The following is a 14,226-nucleotide window of genomic DNA, read 5'->3' on the forward strand; positions in this document are numbered from 1 at the left end:
CATGTTCTTGGGAAAGTTTTCTCTTCTATAGGCTTCTATAATTTGTTTTAAAATGGCTTGCTTCTGATCATTCAGACCCAGAGTTATCCTGCATCCGCTCCAGCTACAGCTTATGTTTTTGGAATGCACATATCAAAGCATTGAAAAACAAGCATATATTCTTCTACATATTCCCTCTGACACTGCTTTTAAAATTATTTTATTTAAAACATTTCTTTCAGATACTCACAACACTGAAGATTACAGTAAAAATCACTCTGATGATAGACCTGATTAACGCTCCCTCTAAAAAAAAAAACCCAAATTATATTAACTGAAGGGGAACACTGAAGTGAAAGTAGCTGGCTTCCCCCTCTGAGAACGAGACGCACTGGTGCCTTGTGCTGTCTGGTGACAGGAACTAAATATATTATCTGCATTCTCCATGACATTCCACTTTGAACTTAACATGCCAGTAGTCATGGTACGAGTGAATAGACAGCTGCCATGAGGAAGGCATTTAATGTTTGAAACAAAGATTAATAGAGGAACCACAGCTAAATATAAAATAAATAGGAGAGATAGATGTGGCAACTACCTTTTTATTTTTCATTTAAAAATATTTGTTCTAAAATTTGCATTGTTTAAAAGCCCATCAAGTTACAAGATAATAAATTCCTGCTACTATTAAAATTGCATCACGTAGCCCTCTGTTCTTGTAGTATCATTTGTGCACAGTAGCAACAGCAGATGTCTAAAAGTAAGTCTACTAACTTTGTCCTATTTTGGAAAGAGATAAAGAACAAGCTTAAAATTTGCTTTATTTATCCTGGCATTTCCTTCAGTACAACTTCGCATTAATTACTTAAACTACTCAATAGACTAAAAAACTACTGAACATATTCTACAATGTTGGGTTATCACAAAATATTCCCACACTATATTCTGACCAGATGAGAACAAAGAAATGTGAAAGCATTGCAGTGTGCCATTTAAATTTGTGCTCAGTATTTTAAAATGTCAAAGTCTGCTATAGAAAATAATTGCTCTAGAATTTAAATAGTTCAAAAGCATACAATTTTTCAGAGATGGTATAACAGCCTTATGACAATATGTGTGTGCCCTCACAAAAAGGAAGAAACCATACACAAGAATATGCTTGAAGAGAAATTACTGCATTTGTAGATTGTAGGAGAAAATTATGGATCAAATTCATGGCTTTAGCTGTGCACACGTAACTCCCAATCCCCCCACAGGGACAGATTATACAGCGTTCAAATCTTGACTTCAGATCTTTATCACTGCAAAACCATACAGTCACTCCCTGTGTGTTTCAGATTTGTCCACTGGAATATAATTGCTATAAGCATCCACACAGAGATTTTCATAGGAATAATATTTTGAGCTTCATCATTTTCATTACTGAAAGCAAAAGCCTGGAGTACATTCATCTTTCATGTCTGGCACCCTCTCACTCGACTTTCAAAAGGAAACACGAATCTAATACTCAGGACTGCAAGACACAGTGCTTACTACAACTTCTATACATAACACAAGTTTACTACAACTAGCTCAAATTAATTAGACCAATATGATGAGAGGGAAAGCATTACTATCCCATTTTGCAGACAAAGAAGAGGCAGAGAGTGACTACATGGCATCACTACAGTCATGCAAGCAGTTTGCAGGACAGCCACGGAGACGATTCGTATATCCCAATGTCAGGTCAGTGTCTTAATGACAAAACCCTCCTTGACACGTAAACATTACACCCAATTGTACAAGGACATCTCAAAGCAAAGAAAATTAATTTCTTCCTCACTGAAGCCTTAGATCTTTAAAAAGTGTCAGCAGAGCAATCGTGAAACCTCTAGTGACAGTTCGGGCACACTGGGCTAACACAAAGATTTTGGATTGAACACATCGGATGTTACAGCCAGTTAAGCTAGTCCTTCAGTTTTCACGGATTCAGGACTGTTAAAAATAACAAAGTTTTAAAACGCCTTTATGAACATCAAGCTGAAAGGCTGTGCTGAATGAAGATGAGCCCCGGCTCCGAAGCCCAGCACCTACACTCCCCATGGGCAGCCCGTTTGGGATCCCAATGGTACTTGTTTAGGGTTCTTCCAAGAGCCTCTACAGCTCTGCTGACACCACCGTCACACACTTCATTGCACCCATGTTTATTTTTGTTGGCAGACTTACACAGGTCCTGTGTAACACTTCTTAGCACTTAATTCACTCAAAGGTTACTTTTACACCTACAAATGACTCACAGAAAACAAATGTTAAAGTACAAAATACATCGGGTTTGTCAGCACCACTTGTTTCTGCCAACGCTCTCTGACTTATAAAAGTCACTCTCACAATCTCTCAGCAGGGTGCAAGACTTACAGGCAGAATAGTAACACCCTCTGAACTAGTATCTCACAAGGATTTGGGGTTAAAAATCCTTAAGCATGAAACATTTGCCAAGTAACCCCGTATTAAGAACTAAAAAGAAAAAAATACTACGACAAGAGCTCTGTGACAGTAAATGTCATTATTTCTGTAATAAAAAGCATGGCAAAAGTTTATAATCCTCTCTAGGTAACAGCAGTAACAACTGCATAAAGTCTGCCACTGAGGAGTCAGTTTGACACAAACTGTCCACAACTGCTCAGCAAAACCAAGAAGGACGCGACTTCTATTTCTAGCAGCTGTCTCTAATGCTGAACGCCCGGAGCACACTTTATAACGGGGAATAACATTTTCCTACTTAGCTTTTGACAATGAGAAACGACAGTGGCACAAAACATCAGTGATTGAATAAGATGAGTGCAGAAAAAAAAATAAATATCCCCAAAAGAGTACTGGCCTTTCGACAAAAACAGCTGAGATCCACAGATTATTATTAGCACAAGCTGACAGTGAATGGGAAGAAAGCCAAAGGTGTACCAGAGCTTAAGGAAAGGACTCAGGATGACCTAAAAAGCATCAGTGTAAATTTGGCATTAGTGTGAAGTAAGCAAATAGTCACAACGCTCATCAGCAGAAGATAGGTATAAACTGATACCTCCCAAAGTCATTCTGGGAAAATGTTTAACACGCATTTTTAGTTTTATGGCAGGTCATGGAAGACTTGAAAGCTCAGAGGCACAAATAACTTCCCAGGCATGAGCCGGTATGATCCTTGGTCATGTGCTAACCTCAACTGAAAATATGACTGTTCTGTGCCAGGAAAAGTCAAAACAAAGATGAGAACACAAAGGCTAGGCAAGGCAGGTGAGTGGAGAAGCACTTCAACCTGGGGGTAGAAGGAGGGAGCAAATGACTTGTCCTTCTTTCTTCCAAACTTCTTTATCTCTTTACAGTTCAGAGTCATTGTCCACAGCATTTTACTACCCACTCACTCATGCATTGTACCACACTGCAGCTCCCACCTTCCTCCTCACCTTCAGCTTGCCCACCACAGCCCCCTCCTGCACAACACATCGAATGCCGTAACATGCAGTAACAGCTGTAGAGCACAGGAGAATGGACATGAATTCTATACGTTTCTTGAAATTGTATTAGATATGAGTCTGATGGACTAATAGGCCCGGGGAGTCAAAGGCATTAGCATGACTCTTCTCATTACGCAGTGACAAGCAGTCAACACATCTTGGCGTTGCAAGTACAGAGAAGCCATCACAACCCCCGCAGGACAACGATCCCCACACAGACTGTCTAAACTGTGAATAAGGTAGAGCAGTTAACGCTATCAAAATATTAAGGTGTTACGTACTGCTTTCCTTTTGATAACACTTCTTACTCTCTTCCCACTCTTATGCTGAAACATTTCATGGGGAAGGTCAAGAGAAGGATAAAACATTTTTGTGGTGTCATTATAATCCAACTGTCATTGGATTAACTCTTCTCTGGAAGAAGTCTAGGAAGAGGCAGAAGAAGGATATGGAGCTGACATATTGCTGGTGTCCAGTCTTTGTTTTGAAGAGAAACCAAAGAAAATACTCACAAAAGGAGAGGGAAGCACAACTAAAGTAAAAAACAGCTTCTGTGTCTCCTGCACACTTATAATTGTCATTTGCTGATCAAGTTGAGCTCATGATCTTATCAGCCATTCTGAAATCTACCAAACTATGCTAGCACCAGATAATGTAAGGCTTAGTTTTAGCAGCTTCACCAGTTGAGGATTTACAACTGACTTGACAAAGAAACCATGGAGGTTACTCAGGGGAGTTTGTAGGGTTTTTTTAACAGAAGGCAAGTGGAGATGGGAAAGATGAGGAACACACTGAAGGATGGAAAAGCAGTACACAAGGTAAGAGCTGAATCCCACATCTTGCACCCCAAGTCTATGGGACCGGATGGGTTACATCCAAGAGTGCTGAAAGAGTTGGCAGACGTGCTCGCCAAGCCACTTTCCATTATCTACCTGAAGTCATGGCTAACTGGGGAGGTCCCAATGGACTGGAGGGTAGCAAATGTAGCACCCACCTACAAAAAAGGCAGAAAGGAGGATCCGGGAAACTATAGGCCTGTCAGTCTGACCTCAGTAGCAGGGAAGGTCACGGAGGAGATCATCTTGAGTGCCATTACAAGTTATATAATGGACAAGAAAGGGATCAGGCCTAGTCAGCATGGGTTTATGAAAGGCAGGTCCTGCCTGACGAACCTGATTTCCTTCTATGACAAGATGACCCGATTATTGGATAAGGGAAAGGCTGTGGACATTGTCTACCTAGACTTTCGAAAAGCATTTGACACTGTCCCCCATAGGATTCTCATGGAAAAACTGGCGGATCATGGCCTGGATGAGCATACGATCTGCTGGATCAAGCACTGGCTGGATGGGCGGTCCCAAAGAGTGGTGCTCAATGGAGTTAAATCCAGCTGGCGGCCGGTCACAAGTGGTGTCCCCCAGGACTCGGTGTTGGGGCCATTTCTGTTCAACATCTTTATTGATGACCTTGATAAGGACATAGAGTGTATCATCAGCAAGTTTGCAGATGACATGAAGCTAAGCGGGAGTGTTGGTCTACATGAGGATAGGGAGGCTCTACAGAGAGACTTGGATAGATTGGATTGATGGGCCGACACTAACAGTATGAGCTTCAACAAGGCCAAGTGCCGGGTCCTGCACTTGGGCCGCAACAACCCCATACATCACTACAGGCTTGGGGAAGTGTGGCTGGAGAGCTGCCTGGCAGAAAAGGACCTGGGGGTTCTAATTGACAAGCGGCTGAACATGAGCCAGCCCTGTGCCCAGGTGGCCAAGAGGGCCAATGCCATCCTGGCTTGTATTAGAAATAGTGTGACCAGCAGAAGTAGGGAGGTTATTGTTCCCCTGTACTCAGCACTGGTGAGGCCACACCTTGAGTATTGTGTCCAGTTCTAGGCACCTCAATACGAGAGATATCGAAGTGCTGGAGCGAGTGCAGAGGAGGGCAACGAAGCTGGTGAAGGGCCTGGAGAATAAATCTTATGAGGAGCGATTGAAGGAGCTGGGACTGTTTAGTTTGAGGAAGAGGAGGTTGAGGGGAGACCTCATCACTCTCTACAACTACTTGAAAGGACACTGTAGAGAGGTTGGTGCTGGTCTCTTCTAACAGGTAATTAGCGATAGAACAAGAGGGAATGGCTTCAAGCTGCAGCAGGGTAGGTTTAGGCTGGACATCAGGAAAAAACCTTCACAGAAAGAGTGGTCAGACACTGGAATAGGCTGCCCGGGGAGGTGGTGGAGTCACCATCCCTGGATGTGTTTAAGACTCGTTTAGATGTGGTATTAAGGGATATGGTGTAAGGGAGAACTTTGTAGAGTGGGGTTGATGGTTGGACTCGATGATCCCAAGGGTCTTTTCCAACCTAAATGATTCTATGATTCTATGATTTAACCACAGTGGATAGGAGTGGTGATGCAGACTCTCTTTGTCCCAAACTCTAGGATTTATTCAGTGACATTGCAGCAGGTACTGGCTCCAAGTGTGCATTGAAGCCAGGGTGGCTGAACTACCTGAGGCCTGAGCATCAACAGATCTCACTGGCTACTGATATTTAACAACAGGAATAAAGCTGTGTTAGAGCTAATCTGTTGGTGCATCTGTTAAACTGAAAGAAAAGAAAAAATAGCCACTGGCTAACTATTACGGGCATTGATTATATTTATTTTTAATTAAAAACATTAATAGAATATTTTTTCAAAAAATTAAATTAAGTAATTCAGGTCTCAGAAACTGCTTTTAGAACAGATGGGCTTACAACTCTGACATTTACTCTTCCATCATATCTTGCTCTAAAATAAACATGCAAGTTCTCTAAGCAACAACTTGCTTTTCTCTTTCCTCTCTCTGTGCCACCTACCAGAATGGGTCTTTGATCTTTCCCTAGGTATAAAGGATAATAATATATTTAAAAAAAATAATAATCACAGAGCTACTATATGATCTTAAAATAATAATACACAAATAATAGAATGTTTCCAAACATTGTCTTTTCTTGGTCAGTGAGATACAGTGGTGAGCATAAACATGGAGTTTTGCTGGAAGGCTATGATCCCACTCTCCCAAAAACCTGTCTAACCCTTCCGAGTCAGACAAAAAATCAGAACTTTCCAGAATTTTTACTAGCAAGGGGAGAAGAAAGTTTTGGAGAAAGAGCTTTTAACAAAAAGATTAGATGACAAAAGAAAGGAGGAGGGGCAGGTGGCTGGAGCAGGTGTTTCTCTTACCACCCTGACTATCCTACAATCCAAAGAATGCCAAATAGAGCTTAAACCCCACTTCTGCCTGACTAGAGATGGAATTCAAACTTCTCCCCCAGGAAAGTATCTTCCCTTTTGCTTTTTTGGAACAGACTGCTCTCAAACCTCTCCCTCGGAATATCTGTAGTCAAGTGGGTAGGGGCACTCCTCACAAGGGCGAGATGTTCACTCACCTCTCTGCTCTAAGCCAAGCCATCAGTCATGACCATGCACCCCCAAAGCACCAGAGTGAAGAGGGCGTGGAATGGAATCACGTCTTCCCAACTTGCAACTGATGCCAGCACCCCCAGTTTCTGGTTTTTTGGTCAAAACTATTAATCCCAATTAACACAAATTCACCAAGAGTTTCAGTTTCAAAGCTATTCTTTTTGGTTTTTTTTAAAATGGAATACATTCAGCAAGAAAGGTTCTGAATGTTATTGCCCTAAAATTGATTTTATTTTTCTAACCTCTTATTCCATCATTCTGATCTTATAAAAACACACATGTTTTTTCCTGCAGATCTTACCTCATTTACCTCTTTAGTTCACCACTGCGATACCAACACTTTTACTACTCACTGTAATGAGCTCTGCTATTCAGCTCATGCATCAAATGTGTTGCGTACCATGTGAAAAGCAAAATTTTGCCACCTCAGTTCTCAGCTGGAGAAGGGAGCTCTTTTTGGTGACAGCCTGTTCGCCTTAACTGATCAAACAACTCTTTCTAACAACGACAAAAAGCTTTGCTCAGATCTCACCCTAGTGCTCTACTGCCACATCTGCAGCGATTAAAAAACCTCCCACTGTAAAAGTTACCCTAGGATAGTAAGTTCTGTTCTCAGTCATTGGCACGTAATACAAAAGCTTTACACATCGTCACAGGGCGCTCCGGTCTCTTGTGGAACGCTTCTGAGAAACAAAAAAAACAAACCAAACTGGGAAATCTCACACAGATAAAGGGGATTCACAAAGAGAACCTGTTGCTTCAAATAATAACAAAAAGTATACTTGGCTTGTTTTGCAGCTTCATTTCTGTGGTTATCGATGGTGTAAGGAAATGGCCTCAAAAATGTTGTCTACATACCAGAGTTTGGTGACCGAATTCTCCCTGATATAATTTGGAGAGTTCACCTTCAACAAAACAGGCAGGAGGGTAAAATTCAAAACCCATTCATCCCGGGTTTTTAAAAATGCTTTGTGGATGTTGAAATATCCTGTTGTTTTAGCTTTGACAGAAAGAGAAGTCCTATTCCTGTGTGGCTCAGTTTTCTGTGTTGAAGAGACAGCCGTGTACGGCGGTGTCAGAAGCGAGAAGGCAGCAGCAGGACATCTGCTGGGCAGGAGACACCACCGGCCCCTCTGCCTTGGGCATGAGTGAGACTACGGCTGCCCACCTACAGCAACCGAATCAGCAAAATCATTCAAGAGCATATTAGACAAGCTAAAGAGGTTTCTAGGCTTCTAGTTAAAAGTTTGAGTAAGACTGTGTGGGAAATGACTTTCTGAAACATACAATTAAACAACAAAAATAATTAGACCAATGCTTACAACAGGGAGGCTTTGAATACCCAGACTCCCATAGCATATAAACCAGGAAAAGTTAATAACCAACTATTACATTCCAATAGCAGCTATATTTTTTATTTCTTAAGAAATACGAAGAGGTTCCAAAGGTGTAAGCACGCATCCAGTCATGCTCCCAGACATGCTCACACTACTGACAACTGGCATGGTAGGTATGCTTCAAACACATAATCTCTTGGAAGTTATGAAGCTTTATATGAAACTTTAAAACTGCATCACCTGGAAGTCAAGATGAAATTCATCCCCCACTAAACCAAGCATTTATATATACAAAAGAGTGAACTTCTAAGAGGTGAATGATCTGCAACAGTACATTCACTCCGTACTCTGCAAATATAACAAGAGTACAAAAAGACAAAATTACTAAATAGGAGGATAAAACACTAATAAAATTAAAAAAATACCCCAACCAACACTAGGAGCAACTCTGATGCTTGGACAAGGCTTCTAGTGCTATTTTAGATGTCCTAGACACCTACACAGGACTAGGTGACCTGCGCAGAGCCTCAGAAGACTCACACTTCACTGAAGCAGATGCTGTGGGTCCAGAGACTTTACACAGGCTGAGTGCCATACATTACAGCTAAACACCTGAAACTGGAAAAGGGTTTAAGTTCTGTAGGTTGAGATGCAAACCCAGGAGAACGCAGGACAAAAAAAAAAAAACACCCTGAAGAACCATTTGCTATTGCCTCAGGTTAATGTAAAAACTTCATGAAAAACATGTGAAAAGCCAACATTTGCCTGTGGTAATAAAGGAATGCTCAGCCAAGACAAGACCATTGCAGTAAAGCTAAATGAATTATTGGCATAATACTCACTATGCAGGAAGAGAAGACCTTGACAGCTCTAAACCAAATGTTAGCAAAGGAAGCTTTGAGGCAAATTAAGAAAATTAAGAGGCACAAAATACTCAAACCCAAGAGTTCACCCAAGCGCCCTAAAACATGGAAGAATGATCAAATCAGCTGCTATAATAAACAAGAGAATTGGTAGGCACATGGGAATATGATGAAATGGGGAAGAGCAAGCACGGCTTTGTAAAGAGAAGTCATAACTTCAAGATTACTAGCATTTCTGTAAGGAGTTAATGATTATTTGGATAAGGATGATTTGGTTAATGTAGTATATTTAGATTTCTGAAAAGCTCTCAAGCCAAAAGCTCTTAAACAATTTGTCACAAGGTGAAATAAAAGGTCTGTCATTAATTACTATTTAAGGGATGGAACAGAACAAGCGAGAAGTTTTCACAAAGTTGCTGCTCTATTAAACATACTACTGTTCACAAGAAAGTGATCTTGGAGTTGTTGCCAATAATTTTCTGAAAGCAACAGCTCAGTGGCCAGTGTCAGTCAAAAGGGTGGATATAACATTAAAAATTATTAGGAAGGAAACACAGAGTAAACCAGAAAACATCCTAAAGCCAAAGTGCTGACATCTTGACTCTCTCCCACAAAGCTCATCACCAGCCTCAGGAAAAAATGAGGCTCTTCAGCTTGGAAGAGACACCTCGGCGTCGTGAAACAACAGAAGTTTGCAGAATCAGGAATGATTCTGAAGGAAATTAATAGAGATTGTCAATTCATTATTCCTCATGTCAGGAAAACTTAGCAAGCCCATGTTTTTGCTGCAGTTATCAGGCAGCAAGCATAAAACGACAAAAAAACGACCTTCTTAGAAAATACATAATTAACTTGTGTAACTCATTGCTATAGAGGCTCAAAGAATAAACACGTCCAAATAAAAGCAAGTTCATGAAGGACAGCATTAAATACAATGGTTTGGATGTAACTTGCATCCTATCAAAAGCAGGATTTGCTCTATTTCTCTTACTGGCTTTAAACGTCTGCTGCCAGTCCCTGCTAGATGCAGAACAGCAAGCCAAGTTATGTTGTTTAACCCAATGTAGTGGCACTTAACATACCTCTTGCTCTTCTCTGCCAGTCCAAGTCTGAGTGTTCTTCAAGCTGTAACACAAGGCTTCTGTTCTCCTGTCCAGCCTCAAAACTGTTTGCTTGTGAGTAGCTATTGTCTTTAACTCTCCTTAGTCAGACCAAAATACTGTCAAATTAATTGCACTCATCAGAGGCAATAATTTCATTTAAAATTGCAGGTGGAGAAGAAATTGAGAAGCTGGAAAGTCCGGCCTCCGATAAGTACAAGATACTCTTTGCTCCTGATGATCAAAAGCGTAGGCAACACTGGCAAATAAAAAGACAGTCTTTGAGCAACAACAAACAAGACAAGGTAAGAACAGAAGAGCTGGTCTCCACTGCTGCAAGGATTTGGCAGCGTCCTTGTCTTCTGTTTATAGAAAGCATAATGGCAGCACACAGCCCTTCCAGGGACCGAGCAGGGATTTATGCAGCATCTGCACTATATAAACCTGCTGGATGTGCCACTTTGCTTTTACGATGCCTTACTAAAACCAGAGAAAAATAAAACCTACATCTTACGCGTTCTCCCTTTCCAAAATACTGTTGCAAATGACACGAGTCTGATGTACCTATCAGCCTACCACTAAATACATCTTGGTCCCAAAAAAACTAATATTTCAAACTAGAGTAGAAAAATAAAAGTAAAATGGGCCATCCCTAAATTTAGATTCTTTTTTCATGTACAGATAACTGAAGGTGAAAGCAAAGCATATAAGCATTTAACTAGTTGATTCTGAATACAGAGATACTTTTAGATCTTTTAAATTATTTACAGGCCTAAAAGGGTGGTCAAACATGAAAAATATGTCCAATTATTAAGAGTAAAAATAAAATAAAAAATGGATCATGCTTACTTTCCTAAAAATATCTACAGTACTAAACACACATTCAGCAAGAGCAAATGCCTGAATCTACAAGCACCCAGGCAATACTTCCTCTAAAAGCTGTATCTTTTAATCCTCATTCATTTTGCCCAAATGTAACACTTAGATTATAGTTAAAAATTACTCCTCTGCCTAAGGACAGTGTGAAAGCGTGCCTGAAATGACTTACTGTCCTACTTGCTCCTTTCAAAACAGATTGAGGGGAAAAAAAAAAAAGCAATTTTTTATCTTCAAGCAATTTCATTCATTGACTCATGACTGCTAACAACATTTATAGCTCTGTAAATTATAATCAGGATAATCAAATTCTGTGCTTCGGGGTATGAGCTGATCACCACAGAAGCTGGGAAGAAATCTTCTCCCATCTGCTGCACGGCACAGTTGTATAGGTGCATTGTTGGTACGATGGAAAGTTCACCCTCTGTGAATGCTGGTGGCAGAATATAAGGCTTTGAATGCCAAAAATGTCAGAATGACAAATTCTCTGTGATTGATGAGAAACCCCTACGAAGCCTCCCCACTCGCTGCCAGTCACTGCTGCTGTGCTATGTCCGTGGACCACGAGACCAGGGAGTCTATGACTTCAGGACAGTCTAGACAACACAGAGAAAGCAAGGCAGACAGAAATAGAGAAGCATCTCTTTCCTACAAACTCTACATTTTAATTTCTCCTCTTGTAAACAGGTCCTTGACTGACTAATCTTACCCCCAGCAAATATAATTTGATTTCACTGTAGCCATATATGTAAACATAATATGAGAAAATCATGGCATTAACATTATTAACTACTAACAAAATTATATTCCTCAAGTAAAAGCTGGAACATAACTTAATTTAATCTAATACATTCCATGCACACAGACACACATATATACACTCACACCAAAATGACATTAATTTAAACATCATGTTTCTGAAAGCCACTAATCTGAGGTCAGTATATGTAAGACTGAAAACTGCAAACAGGATTTCTCTGTCATTCTCTATTTGTCTATTACCACAGGACAATACTAAGCACAAATATTTCACAGAAATCTGAAATCAGGAGGAACTTCTATTTCAATATCCCATGTAAAATAACAAACTAAAACTAGGACTTTGCTGCGTACGCAGGAGTGACACCACCAATAGCTATAGCTCAATCAAGTACCATAGAGCTTTAAGTGCCAACTTTAAACTTCCATCTTAATATTGCTATCCATAACGTTATCAGGACACACTTGTGAGCCCCACAGCAATGCTCTCCAGACCCCTAAGCCTGTAACCTCCCTGTAAGTGCCGAGGAGATGGCACTTACCCTCTCCCTTAACTATGAGTGTTACATCCATGCAGCTCCCAAGAACCACTGAAGACATCAGAAGGAAAAGGGTGAGTTGGTGACCGATATCCTTGCCAAAATATTCTTTTAAGGAAACATACTTGTATTAAGCAGGGGCAGAGAAGCTTCACTACTGGCTTAGTGACTCCTCCTTACAGACAGCACTCTCTCTGCTAGGAAGCTCCAGCTTATCTGAGAGTCAATGTCATGGGGGCGAAGCTGAGAGCTGGAGTTGGTCTGTGTCATTCGTGTTGCTAAATACAAGGTTGGACCTATCCCATAAATCTGCATGGGAAATTTGAGACAAAATTTACAAGAGCATGTCTCTAAAGAGCTTGCTGAAATCCGTGAGATTGCTCCATACTGTTTTTAACATATACATTAAAGCAGCTGAACATGAATTACCTGAATGTTTTAATTTTGCTCCTAAACATTCACATTCTCCCTCTCTCCCCCTAGAAATGTTCATAGAAAATAACGGGTTTATGTATTCATCAACATACTTCCTCTTTGTGTCTGCAAGACCACTTCAGACTAGAAAACTCACTTAAAAATTATATTCATTTCCACATGGACTCAAATGGCACCAGGACAGGGGATGCGAGAAAACAGGTATGGCATGGAAGTCTTGGCATCCCAGCTTTTGAAGCAGCAACAGGAACACATCCTTCTAATTAAAAATGATGGTTTCAAGAAAAACAGTCTGTACTTAAGAACAGTGTTTCAGGTAGTTCACTTAATACTGCACAGATATACTCTGTACTAAAGTTTTGTTATAAAAGGGAAATTCAAGAAACAGTGTAGGTATGTGCGTGTGTGAGTAAAGCCGTGTCTGTACGCGTGGGTGTGTAAATACTATACACACACACACGCAAACCCTCAATGCCTTGACTAAACTTCAGCTCTATACCTTAGTACTCAGTTCTGAGTCTGGTTACCTTCCGGATTGCTAAGTCTTTCTAAATTAGAACAAGCAATTTCTCTTTGTTTTACCTAATATTTGAAAATGGCAAAAAAGTCCCATGGGTCACTGAAAATTATCCCTTCATTCCTGCCGCCTGTTTCAAGTCAGTCAAAACATTCCAGACTTCAAAAGGGGGCTTTGCCTGCTTAGGCCATTTTGGTGTCCTTCTACGGTTGGCCTATGAGGGATTGGTTATTTGGATAAATTAGTTTGTGGAGCCTGCTGGCCTTCTAGAAGACCTCAGTGTCTGACTGCAAATTAGTTCTACCGAACATGTAGAAATCCCTGGGCAGACGAGAAGAAATAAATGGTGATAAAATCTAATACTACAATGTTTGTAATGCGATTTTATTCTGCTCTGTAGCTTGTAAGCAAAGCTAATGTTGAATTAGAAATTTTAAAATATAAAAATGTCCATGAAAGCACAAAATCAGATCAGCATCCGAGTCACAGCAGAGAAGGCTGGATGCCAACTTTAAAGTTAAGCTTCCAGCAGGAATCTTTTACAAGAACAAACAAAAAACCTCCTGGTTTTCCACAAAATCAAGTAGGTATTTACATTACGGATGCACCCCCGCTTAAGCCAGGAAGTCACACAGTTGAATTCTGCTGGAGCTTGTGCTGTGAATAAACTGCTATGCAGTCTTTTAGTGCATAGTTGTACAACTGCCTAAGGAGAGTTTATCCTTAAGGAAGAAAAGTCAGAGAGCCAAAACTAACAAACATGGCTCCTCGAGCGGAACAATGGTCCAGAAAACCTAGTAAAAAAGAAAATAAACTTCACTGGCAGTTTGCTTTTTACTGTTAAGGGCTAAGCTACAACTTCATCAAGACTT

Source organism: Chroicocephalus ridibundus, chromosome 2 (assembly GCF_963924245.1).
Source record: "Chroicocephalus ridibundus chromosome 2, bChrRid1.1, whole genome shotgun sequence".
Lineage (NCBI taxonomy): Eukaryota > Metazoa > Chordata > Aves > Charadriiformes > Laridae > Chroicocephalus > Chroicocephalus ridibundus.